Raw genomic sequence first — 10837 nt, 5'->3', positions numbered from 1 at the left:
ATGGCAGACTCTGTAAATACATTTAAAAACAGATTGGCCAAATTTCTAACTGGAAAACGTATCCAGGGTTATAGCATTTAGCAGAGTGACATTAATATCTGGGAGTGGTAGAATCGTAGTTGTCAATTGATACTAAACCATTATTTCAGCATTTGCTTTATAATATGAACAGCTTAACACAGAATACAGGTTGAACCCGATAGGCAATTTACCTCTTTTCAACCTCACTAACTATGTAACTACAGTATGTAACTATGTAACAATAGACAGTGTGAGATAAACCATTACATTAAAACAAAATAAACATTTTTTTATCCTACTGCTAATATCTCTTCTCAGTGTTTCTATTTCTAAACATTTCTACAGAACAATCTTATCATAAATGTGTGTGTTTGTGAAAAAACAGAAAATATTCCCTAAAAGTTCAAGCTTTTACCACCATCTGGTTAATAAAGCATATAAACATACAGCCTGCTCTAAAAATCCAATTTGCATATGTATGAACATTCCTGTTTCCTAAACAACACATCCAATCCTTCAATCATACTGATGTTAGTTTTGTGAATGGTATGAATCATTAAGAGAACCCAATATACTCTTGTTTGTGTCTGCATAATGGGTGTCTGCTCAAATCTTCTTGGACATCCCATAATAACAACAAAAAGTCTTTAATTGTTTGTCACCATCAGGATAGTCTCTTATCTTGTATCACTCTGCTTCAGACAACTTCAATCTTGAATGACAATGTTCTTTAGCTCTTAAATACAGCATTCTTCTTCTTATTCTTTGCAGCAAACAATAAATTCAAATTGTCATACTTGTGCAGTGTATATTTCAAAGTTCATGTGGCAGCTTTTCAGTGTCAGGGAAGATAGTCCACATTTTCAACTGCTGGCAAACTTGACAGTTCTCTGTAATATCAAAGGAACTGGTGTTACAGCGCATATAGATTAGAACTAAAAAAATGTTTTTATTAAAACACATATAAACATGTATATAATGTGCAATTTGTACCACCGGCCGGTCAACGTACTAATTCAATGATATATTTATAAACAGACTAGATACAACATGTAATGTGACATATTACTCTGTGTCCACTTGTAATTTTTAGCAACACATGCTGTGATAACTAGAATGTAATTTTTCCGATGTTTAATGCAACTTAATAGCACACAGAGTTCTCCTTTGTATAACTATAGAACATTCACTTTTGGGAAAAGAAGAACTTTTTCTTCACAATAAATGTGAGCTTAGGAGCTGTTTAACTGTCCCATTTAGGTAGCCAAAGTCCGTTAATAAAGTGAAACTGTGCTTCCTCTAAAAGCGTGTCTGGCCAGACAATTAAACAGTAACGATCTCACCACTCCTGCTTGTGGATTCTTTCACCAAGAGCGTCCTCCCCAGCTGCTGGTGCTTTAACCTTTATCATGCAGTCATCTCTGGGGGATCATGAATAGAAGTGAAGGATCCGTGAAGCGTTATAGCTGGCTAACGAGATCTCCGGATACAGTGGTGCAAACAGCAATGAGATGAGTAAATGACGCGTTTCCCCGCCTCCCTCCGGGTTCAGCGGCTTCATCGGAATGAAGTTATATAGTTATACAAAGGAGAACTCTGTGTGCTATTAAGTTGCAGTAAACATCGGAAAAATTACATTCTAGTTATCACAGCATGTGTTGCTAAAAATTACAAGTGGACACAGAGTAATATGTCACATTACATGTTGCATCTAGTCTGTTTATAAAAATATCATTGAATTAGTACGTTGACCGGCCGGTGGTACAAATCGCACATTATATACATGTTTATATGTGTTTTAATAAAAAAAATTTTTTAGTTCTAATCTATATGCGCTGTAACACCAGTTCCTTTGTTTCTTGTTTGATTTTTTAATCTAATAGGGGTGAGTAGCCCTATGTTACTGGCAGCATATTGATTAGAGTGACAGAGCGCTTGATTTCAGTTTTTGTTGTTTTGCTCTGTAATATCAACCATGGTCTGGATACAGGCAATTCCTCTGATTTGAGCTTGCTGGAATGAAGCTTTAATTCTTTCAATGCTTGACACCAGTATCAGTACTTGAACCCAGCATCCTAGCACCATCAGTGCTGTCTCTGTGGTGACTTGTACACCAAACTTTGCACTCAGCTCTTGCGTCTGTACGTCATTCAAGACATAGGCATGTATGTCAGCATGTTCCATGTCAGTAACCATCCACATAGGCTTGAAAATTGTCCAGTTTTCAAAGCAAAGATTTACTGAGTCTATTGTCTTTGCAATGGCTCCTGTCTGAAGTCTGACAGTCTGTAAAGGTTGCTGCAGTGCTGTATCAGCTGTCCACACTTGGTCTTCATCTGTGAATGTGGCAAAATTATGCATAAACTAGTATTTCACCCCATCTTGCAATGGTTCCTCCCACTGCGGAGCTGTGCTCATGAAAAACCCAATTCAGATGGTTCTGTTATCTCTGACAACACTGGTTTAAATTTGACAAGTCCAGCAAGTAGATTTGTGGTTGCCATTGGTTACTGTGCATCTTTCAACAGAATCTGTACCACTGAATACATTGGGGTTCAAATTTCAGTAACAAACACAGAACTAAATCCCCAAATCAGTGTGTTTCTAACTCTCTGTTGCTCTCTGTTATCAGACAGTTTGTCTGTAATGGTTTTCACATCGTAAATCTTTACCAGTGTGTTACCAACCAACTTGTTGAATGTGTATCTCCAGCCCCTGTGTCATCATCAGCTGGTATGCAGTTTTCAGGTAACCAGTTTACTTTGCATGTTTGCCCATAAAACACATCTTGTTCACTTTTTTCAGCAAGAAACTTAAAATAATTCAGTATGTGTTCACATGTAACTCTTAAAAGAATCTTCTACCACCCCGCATTCATACTACTGCTCAGATTTAATGTTGTCCTTATCTGTAGTGTAAATGTGCATGGTCATTTCTGACTGGCAATTTGTTATCACAGTTTGGGCTGTGTCTGTGATATTCTGCATGGAGAAGCAATTCTCTCCCCCCTCTGTTTTGTATAAATCAAACCCCCCTTTCACACATGCAGTTTGTGAAATCTTGTGGGCATCAACATCAGTCCCTCCTAACTCCGAACAGCCCCCCTTGATTTCATCACTATCTGGGATGAAACTACGTGAGAGTGCTAAAACTTCACACTGTTGTCTGTGAATTTCAACATCCTTTGTTGCATCTCAAGTTTCCACTACATTCTTATCATCTACTGTTGTTTTTATACAGTTAGTGCAAACAAACTGATTAGGCGTCCCATCATCAATTTGTGTATTCTCTTGTGTGGAAGTGCAAGTAGTCTGTCCGACAGGGTGCCGCTGCCCTGTTACATCTTCCTCATATTCTACCTCAGAATCACTGTCTAACCATTCCCAGTTTTGTGAGGTAATCAATGTATGTATCTGCACAGAATCATGTTTGGGCTTTTTACACAGCTGTTTCTTACGGTTCACTCTTTTAACAACATAATTTTTTAACTGTGTCTGCAATTCACTGGTATACTGTTCCTGGGACCATACAGTTTGGAGGACAGCATTTTGCTTCCTTAGTGTATCTCGCTCTATCAGCACTTCCTGTACCTGTAAAAGCCTGTGCATTGAGTTTCTGAATTGCAGTCGTGGCTTGACACTCATTTTCTAAAAAAAACACTTAAATTAACATTCTGTAAATCTTCTAAAGGCGTTACAGTTCTGATTGGTTGTATGTATTTAGTGGCAGCCTCCAAAATGTCCGAACAGAGTCCGGATCTATTTAGACATGATGGAACACTTGCCCCCTTCTTACTGAATGACATTTTAAACATTTTACTTACACAAAATTATAACACTTTCTGGGGGTCCAAATGGGGTCTCCTACCTGACATACCAAAATGTTACAGATGGGTTAAGTTCGAGGAGACTCAGATGGGTGGATTCCCAGAAAAGTACTTCAGTAAACCACTTGAATATATAAATATGAATTTATTGTATACTAAGCTAAGGTTATTGGTCAATTCAGCAGATGTTTAATACAGCAATCACATCAGCATACTCAGGAGCCTCACCCTCTGCGTCTAGAGGCTAAGTTATATTAAGATCATCCTGGCACTTCTGCAGTCAGTGTTCAACCAGGCTGTCTAGGCTGTCTATCCCACCCGAAACTTACATACTTATAGGGCTGCTGACCAGACTCAGCTGTGACAATACCATAAAAGGGCATAAACCTAAAGGTCACAAACTGATAGGATTACTGACCAGCCTCAGATGTGGCAATACCGGACCTAAACCTAAAGCTCACATACTGATAGGTCATGTAGCAACAGGATATATGATGCACAAAAGAATGTACAGTGATGTATGCAACATCCTACTAAAAACAGCATATAACAAACACTAACCACCTTTCTAAAGATATAACATAAAGCATTCCTTAAATGAAGTTAAAACATTAAATAAACTAAATTGTGTATTGTCAGTATGCAACCTGACATGTAATGGGTAACTAGTACTACCTTCAGTATGTTTATTTAATTTGTACTTTTCATTGGTGCTAAAACATCTGAGAGCATGAAATTGATAATAGTGAAACTTATATTTTTGTATCACTCCTGACACCCTCTGAGATCAGCCGGCATCCCGCACCTCTGGCACACTCTGTCCCTATTACATATGCCCCATGTATAAGGTGTTAAATATGAGGAAAAAAAAGATTATACAGTGCAATTTTGGGATTATCCCTTTGTGTGCTTGATAAAGCTTTGGTGAAGCTTTAGCAGATACTTTACTACTCTCATGGAATGTGCAGGAGATATTTCAGTCATTGGTGGCTCTTCCAGAACCTCAATTTAATGAGTAAGTACCCTGGAGGCCCCCATGCGGCCATCCACTTATGGCCCTTTTCTGAGTAATATGGGTGGTCTGGGAGGCTGCGATAACATGAGTCACACTGACTCACAGTAGCCCCGTTCCCTGCTTACAGTGCCAGTGATTGCAGCATTGTAAAGCTGGGGGCAGGACCACAATAATGCTATTGCCACTTTATTCCTACCACCCGCTCCCCCACACTGTGCACCACTTTCCCACACTGCAATCTGCCTGCCCCCTACCAGACTGGGTAGTAGAAAAGTTGGCAAATATGCATTAGGGTCAGTAAATAAGGACATAATGTATATAAGTATGTAAGGTATATTAGTGTGTGTTCTATATGGTATATTGGGTCCTATTATACACTGGTGAGGGTCAGTGTTTTAATAAGCTTTCCAATTTTCTTTTATAGTAGTTCTGTGTTCCAGGAGCTATCATTTGACTCATTGTGTCTAATATTGAGCCAGGTAAATTTGTGAAGTTTACTCTAGAGTGAGGTGCTATGCTTGTCCTGTGGGAGTAGATTTGGAGTATGCTGATCTTTATCCTTGTTTCCATATAGAGTATGATTCTATTAATTAATTAACTTGATGTCACTATTTTCTGCTATAAGGGCCTGGGAGGCACTGGTGGTGGTGGTGTGGGTATGATCTGATACCTTTAGTCTGATTTTATACATATTGTATTTATCTTTTTGATCATGTAGATGCTCTGAATTGACAGTCTTGATAAAGGTCCTATAATAGGATCGAAACGTCAAATGTTAAAGGCAACGTTATTGAACCTGATTAACCTGAATAAACTGATTGACACATCAAGATCTTCAAAGTGATTGATTTCTGCGAGAGTGCACCCACCACACGGGTGGTAGATGCGGTATATTTGTGACCTGACAAGGTCATTGGGAGCACCCGCCTATTTATCTCTATGAACTGATGAGAGTGCAGGATATTCTGTGGGTATGTTTGGTTTGAACTGCGAATGAGAGCAGTTCTTTCTTCCTGGCACCCATCCCTCTGTTCGGATCTTATTACCACATCTGTTTCCACTATTGTATCCGGAAAAGTGTTATTGTATATATTTGTTTTGTATGTTTGTCTTGTTTAAAAAAAAAAAGATATTATTTGTATGCACCAAGTGTTATGTCACAGAGTGGGGTGTACTTATTGGATGATTGGCTATTGGCCCAAGCCGAAACTGGCACTGTCTCCTTCACAGATGAGGATACTGAAAAGCTTCTGTTTGACAAACTCGAATTCGAAGCGTTGCCAGCTGAAACGCCAATTGACCTATTTTACAAAGTATTAAAGCATAAACAAAGAGAAGTTGACCTTACTTTACACGGGCAATTCCTTTCCGAGTATTTGAGACGTAAACAAATCCCGCGAGGTTTTCGCATTTCCAATGTGCCCACATTGGGCAGAAACAATCCGGTCTTCTGCAGCCGGTGGTTTGGAGTACTAAACAAATGCTTCTTAGATCTTATGACCCTTGTGGTAGAAGAAGTGGGCATTGAATTGAAAGAACTAACCATTGAAGTGGATTCTACCATTAAAACACACACCACCGTGCTGCAGAATGACAAGACTCAAAATTGGACTGAGAAATTGCAGTCTCAAATAGATACCTAGAAAAGGGATTTGAACTCATTTAAACAGAAAAAACTATCAACAGTAACCAATGATTATCAAACACATACAGTATACAGATGGTTGCTAGGTAGTAATACAAGCGATCGGTCTACTAGGCAACCATTTAGACGAAGAGCTCCACCCTTTTCTCAAGAATTTGTTTCTTCTGACTCAACTTCTTATACAGATTATTATGAAGGTGCTAGTGAATCCACCCGTTTTTTAGGAGCAGGAGGGGAAATAACCTCTACACACTCCAGGGTTTTAAGAAGCGGCACAGACCGCACCCGTGGAGAGGGGGGTATCAAGAGAAGAGGCCAGAGGAGGAGGCATTGAGTACTGTGTTTAACTTGTCAGATACTGAGCTCGGTGAGGCTGAAGTTAGGCTTCTTTCGCGAGGTCTATCGTTTGTCCCCACACGTTTAATAGGGTTATTGACCAGTATAAATTTGGCCGTTCTCTCCGCCTTCGTGAATTCTTTGCCAATAAACCCACCAATGAAAATACATCTGTCTTTAGGCCCAAATCTGCCTTTGATCCTCCCTCCACAAACCCAAGTATCAAGACGTTTTTACGTCTGGTACAGAAGGATTTTGAAATTCCTCCACCTAAACGGATGTTTGATAATCTGTCCCCTGCAGAAAGGAAAGCCATTAAATCCCTAAGGGATTCCACTGAGATAGTAATACGCCCGGCGGATAAGGGCGGAGCCGTCGTTGTACAAAATTGGACTGACTACGACCGTGAAATTAACAGGCAATTGGCGGATGAGTTGACCTACAGTGGGTTGACTTCAAATCCCATACCCAATATTAAATCCAGGATTGATTCATGTTTAAAACGGGGACTTGAACAAGGCCATATCTGTGATGATTTATTCAGGTATTTAATGGTTGATTCACCCAAATGTCCCACTTTGTACACCATTCCCAAGGTGCATAAAACTTTGGTGCACCCACCCGGTAGACCCATCATCGCAGCAGAGGGTTCCTTATTGCAACCTATAGCCATCTTTATTGACAGTCTTCTACAGCCTTTAGTTTTGGGAACTGAAAACTATTTAAGGGACACTGGAGATTTTCTTTCACTTCTTCAACAATTTGATCAGTTGGGCGAACATACCCTACTAGCCACCATGGATGTGTGCTCTTTGTACACTGTTATACCGCACCAACAAGGTATAGAAGTTTTACGGACTCTGTTTTCCAAATCCCCATGTAGAGATTACCCAACTGAGTTTTTGCTGGAATTAACGACATTGGTATTGACCTGTAATCATTTCATGTATAAAAATGACAATTTTTTACAGGTTGTGGGCACGGCGATGGGGTCGAATTTAGCCCCATCGTACGCAAACCTGTTTATGGCCAACTACGAGAATACATATGTATTACCAGTTTATGGGCAGAAAATCCTTTACTTTAAACGTTTTATTGACGATATTTTTTTACTTTGGGATGGTACTGAATCAGAATTTATCGATATGGTGAACCAACTTAAATCCCTTGACAGTCCCATCAAGTTCACATATTCGGTTTCTGCAACGTCCATTAATTTTCTGGACGTCAATGTCACTAAGACTGGGAAACAGTTAAACACTACGATGTTCCGTAAAGCAACTGATCGTAATCTAACTCTACATGCAACGAGCCATCATCCTCCTGCCTTGAAAGAAGGCCTCCCTATCTCACAATTCCTTAGAGCACAGGTTCTCAAACTCGGTCCTCAGGACCCCACACGGTGCATGTTTTGCAGGTCTCCTCACAGAATCGCAAGTGAAATAATTTGCTCCACCTGTAAACCTTTTAAAATGGGTCAGTGAGTAATTACTACACCTGTGCACTTGCTGGGTTACCTGCAAAACATGCACTATGTGGGGTCCTGAGGACCGAGTTTGAGAACCCCTGCCTTAGAGCAATGAGGATCAATTCGACCCCTGCCCTAAAGGATCAACAATGTGCTAAAATAACCTTGCGCTTTTTAGAGCGAGGTTATTCTAAAAAAGTATTGGCACGATGTTTAGAGAAAGCTAATAGTATTTTTCTTGGACAACTCCCTAAAAAAGTAAGTGAGAAGCGTATGATTTTTCCCACCTAGTATGATGGCACTTCAGATGGTATGAGGAAGGCATTACGAAAGCATTGGCCTATTGTGGCTTCTGATGGAAACCTCCCTTTTGCAGGAACTCCTGCACCGATGATGGCCTACCGGTGTGGGGCCAATTTAAAATAGCTGCTAATGAGGCCCACGATATTCCCTGACCAAAAAAAAAACCCAACTTCCAACTAATGCAAGCCAGACCAGGTAGCTTCTCCTGTGGAGGATGCACCACATGTCGATCCATGCTCACTGGCCCCTATTTTCACCATCCACACACCGGGAAGAAGATATTTCTTAAATATCACCTCCATTGTAGACTAGATTATGTCATTTACATCTTGAAATGCCCGTGTGGGCTCTGTTACGTTGGATTGACCACCCGTCAGTTTCGGGATCGAATGGCCAACCATCGGTCTTCAATCCACACGGCCTTGCTCTCTGACCATACGGACAAGCCTGTAGCGCGTCATTTCGTGTCTGCTAGACATCAAGTGGCAACACTGAAATGCAAGCTTATCGATTGGGTTCCACCACCTCTATTAGGTGGAGATTGAACCCGGATGCTTAAACAGAAAGAAAGCTTCTGGATACATAAGCTTGACACGGTAGCCCCAAGGGGCCTCAATGAGGCTAATCCCTTAAATGTATTCTTATAACTGTTAATGTCCAAATGTATCCTTATAATGAGTCTACAGTGTCCTTTTCAATAGGGCCCCCGGACTGTAGTTATATGGTGGTTATTTTTAGGGTACCTGTGCAACTCCATATATTACAGTTGTCATATTAAATGAATATCTGTACATACAGTTTTCTGTATAATGTCTTTAATATTATTCATGTGTTGTTTATCTGTTTTATTTTTATTTATTTTTTATTTATTTTTTGGTTTTATTTTTTCCGGAGCCACCCAGGTCCTTGGCAGAATTTCAGTGGGATCCACTGCTTTTTATCCCCCATGGTGATAGTTTATAGACTGATGTACTTTATTAATAGGTGTTATGCTTTTATGCCTTATTGAAAAGAAATTATGAATATAATTAAATACAGCCTATGTACACTATGAGGGATTTTTCGCTACTGGGTTTCACTGATATTTAACAATTGTCTCTAGTTGCCTTATTGGTATGCCTTTGTACAATATAACTCACTCTAATATACTCTGTTGGTTTATTAGCATATTCCCCTCCCATCTATGCTTAGTAGATGGTGCCGTCACTTCCGATCAGGTCGACTTGACTATTGACCGAATGTGGCTAGCTACATTGTTGCTGTTTTGGCTTTCACCCATGTGCTGGGATGTTTCTTGGCACCCGTTTTTTGAGTTTAGTTTTGTCTTTTTCACTTTATGAGAGCCCCTGCGGCTTGGCCGAGCGGCGTCCGCGGGACTTCCGGCCCATGGAACGCATCCATTTCCAGTCGCTGGAACGCGGAAGTGGTGTTGCCAGCGGCCGCGAATGCAGCCAATATTGTACTTTTAGCTACATGTGATGATTTTGGCCCCTGAAATCAGTAGCGCTGGGTATATCTAATGGTTTGATATCTAAGTAACACTTTTTTTTCTTATGGGGTTAACGTTTAGCACACATATAATTACATCTCAGGGTTAAGTGGCATTTCCAGTCCCATTGTGTTAAATAGCATGCAGCTGCTGATGTGCAGCATGCAGCTATCATCAGATACTAAACAGCAGAGTGGTGAGTGGACTGGCCGGTGTGGACCTTAATGGTAGGAATATCTTATCTAGTTTGGATTATTTTATATATCTTGTTTGTGTTTTAAATTGCAGACCTTGCTGCTGAAAACTATATGGCCTTTGCTGATTGATCTGTAGCTGCCTAGTGTTACTTTTTAATTATCCAGGTATGACTTCTATATGGTATATTGGGTCCTATTATACACTGGTGAGGGTCAGTGTTTTAATAAGCTTTCCAATTTTCTTTTATAGTAGTCCTGTGTTCCAGGAGCTATCATTTGACTCATTTTGTCTAATATTGACCCAGGTAAATTTGTGAAGTTTACTCTAGAGTGAGGTGCTATGCTTGTCCTGTGGGAGTAGATTTGGAGTATGCTGATCTTTATCCTTGTTTCCATATAGAGTATGATTCTATTAATTAATTAACTTGATGTCACTATTTTCTGCTATAAGGGCCTGGGAGGCACTGGTGGTGGTGGTGTGGGTATGATCTGATACCTTTAGTCTGATTTTATACATATTGTATTTATCTTTTTGAT

General features: G+C 40.0%; 1 long non-coding RNA gene across 1 annotated transcript; it reads left to right on the top strand.

The window, feature by feature from the left end:
- The first annotated feature begins 10271 nt into the window (after positions 1 to 10271).
- Positions 10272 to 10605, top strand: LOC134965582 (uncharacterized). Its single transcript, XR_010188446.1, has 3 exons — positions 10272 to 10299; positions 10392 to 10465; positions 10551 to 10605. It is a non-coding gene; the product is annotated as an uncharacterized LOC134965582 (long non-coding RNA).
- Positions 10606 to 10837: the final 232 nt, after the last annotated feature.

The sequence above is a fragment of the Pseudophryne corroboree genome, chromosome 10 (genome assembly GCF_028390025.1).
Source record: "Pseudophryne corroboree isolate aPseCor3 chromosome 10, aPseCor3.hap2, whole genome shotgun sequence".
In the NCBI taxonomy this organism is placed as follows: Eukaryota; Metazoa; Chordata; class Amphibia; order Anura; family Myobatrachidae; genus Pseudophryne; species Pseudophryne corroboree.
The sequence above is the reverse complement of the archived record's forward strand: the minus strand, read 5'-3'. Positions and strand labels throughout refer to the sequence as shown.